Source organism: Schistocerca nitens, chromosome 5, assembly GCF_023898315.1.
Source record: "Schistocerca nitens isolate TAMUIC-IGC-003100 chromosome 5, iqSchNite1.1, whole genome shotgun sequence".
NCBI classification, from domain to species: Eukaryota; Metazoa; Arthropoda; class Insecta; order Orthoptera; family Acrididae; genus Schistocerca; species Schistocerca nitens.
Window position 1 is genome coordinate 344,336,504 of NC_064618.1, and position 1,993 is coordinate 344,338,496.

Sequence of the window (1,993 nt, forward strand, 5' to 3'; positions counted from 1 at the left end):
TCTTAGTTTTAATGTAACTGTTAACCACGCAGTTGTGTTTGGTAAAGACACCACAAGAGCCGTGGTAGGTGAGTACGGCGTCACAAAATTATGGGTACGAGTTGTGTGTCATTTGAGGAACAGTAAATAAACTAAAGGATACCAGGATCGAAGAACTGACATTTGTCCAGAGATGAATTACTACGTTAAGAAGCACACCGATGGAAAAAATATACGTGTTAATTTCCTCCGTGAGGAATTTGTCAAACATAGAAGAGCTATGATAATTCTCCTGCCTCGGTGCACGGTAATTTGCCCATGTTTGTTTAACTACACTGCTGTCTCTGGGAAAATAATTTTCTGATATAGACTCTTTCATTTTAAATATGTGCGGCAGGGAATCGTTTGTTTGTGGTATGGAAGGAAAGAGATGACTGGAAATTGTATATTCTGCCATCATTTCTTTTTAAATAAGGATTGTAAAAACGAAACACTGTTTGTATGAGATTACGCTGGATGAAACACTCGCTCAGTACGCAAGAAGTATCTCAGTCTATAAAAAATTTGTACAGGGTGAGTTACTAAGTATTGTCACCAAGAATAACTCCGAAAGTATGGTAGGAGCTGAAAAGTTTGTGCCGGCCGTTGTGGCCGTGCGGTTCTAGGCGCTTCAGTCTGGAACCGCTTGACCGCTACGGTCGCAGGTTCAAATCCTGCCTCGGGTATGGATGTGTGGTTAGGTTTAAGTAGTTCTAAGTTCTAGGGGAATGATGACCACAGATGTTAAGTCCCACAGCGCTCAGAGCCATTTGAAGCATTTTTTGAAAAAATTGTGGGACAAAAGTTGCATGGGAAAACGGGGGCCATAATATGACGTTGGTTTTCTGTTGCTAGGTGGGGTCCCTTCAGAGATATGAAGGTTCACTTTGTTTCTTTTTCTTCTTTTTTTTTTTTTTTTAAATGGGATGCTATAGTTTGGTACTTATTTTCTGATAGCAGCATCGAGACGAATCCAATGATGTGTAACAGTAAGGTCTTTGAAGGTCAACGAAGGTCACAAGGTGGCATGAACGTCCATTTACAGAAGATGTTCGAAGTGATGACCATTGATTTCAATGCAGTGCTGCAGTCTTCTTACCATGGATTGAGTGGCATTACATATCGCATGGGCAATTACCGAAGCACATGCTCTGACAATTCTCACTCTCATGTCTTCAGACGTAGTTGGGACGCCTAAATAAACAATGTCTTATACGCATCTAAAAGCTAAAAAAACTCCTCCCGAACAGGCCATGAATGCCCAACGGTACTGACCGGCCGTCGTGTCATCCTCAGCTGTAGGCGTCACTGAATGCGGATATGGAGGGGCGTGTGGTCAGCATACCGCTCTCCTGGCCGTATGTCAATTTCCGACACCGGAGCCGCTACTTCTCAATCCAGTAGCTCCACGCCGCGTAGGGTAGCCGTGCGGTCTAAGGCATATTGCCGCGGTTCGAATGGTTCCCTCCGTCGGAGGTTCGAGTCCTCCCTCGGGCATGGGTGTGTGTGATGTCCTTAGCATTAGTTAGTTTAAGTTATATTAAGTAGTGCGTAAGCCTAGCCTCCGATGACCCAAGCAGTTTGACCCCATAGTCCTTACGACAAATTTCCATAGTAGCTCCTCAGTTTGCCTCACAAGGGCTGACTGCATCCCACTTGCCAACAACGCTCGGCAGACCTGACGGTCACCCATCCAAGTGCTAGCCCAGCCCGACAGTGCTTAACTTCGGTGATCTGACGGGAACCGGTATTACCACTGTGGCAAGGTCGTTCGGATTTTACGAATCCCCACAAGAAAAAATACAGAGGCGTCAAGTCTGGCGAACGAGCCGGCCACGACACATCTCCTCCGCATCCTATCCAACGATATGGGAATTGCCTCTGCAAATTATTTCTAGTCATCAGCGAAAAATGTGCTGGAACCCATCGTGTTGATATGGCTCTGAGCACTATGGGACTTAACTACTGTGGTCAT

General features: G+C 45.3%; 1 pseudogene; it reads right to left on the reverse strand.

Annotated features, from left to right (window-relative positions):
• Positions 1-1,675: 1,675 nt before the first annotated feature.
• Positions 1,676-1,793, reverse strand: LOC126261301 (5S ribosomal RNA; annotated as a pseudogene).
• Positions 1,794-1,993: the final 200 nt, after the last annotated feature.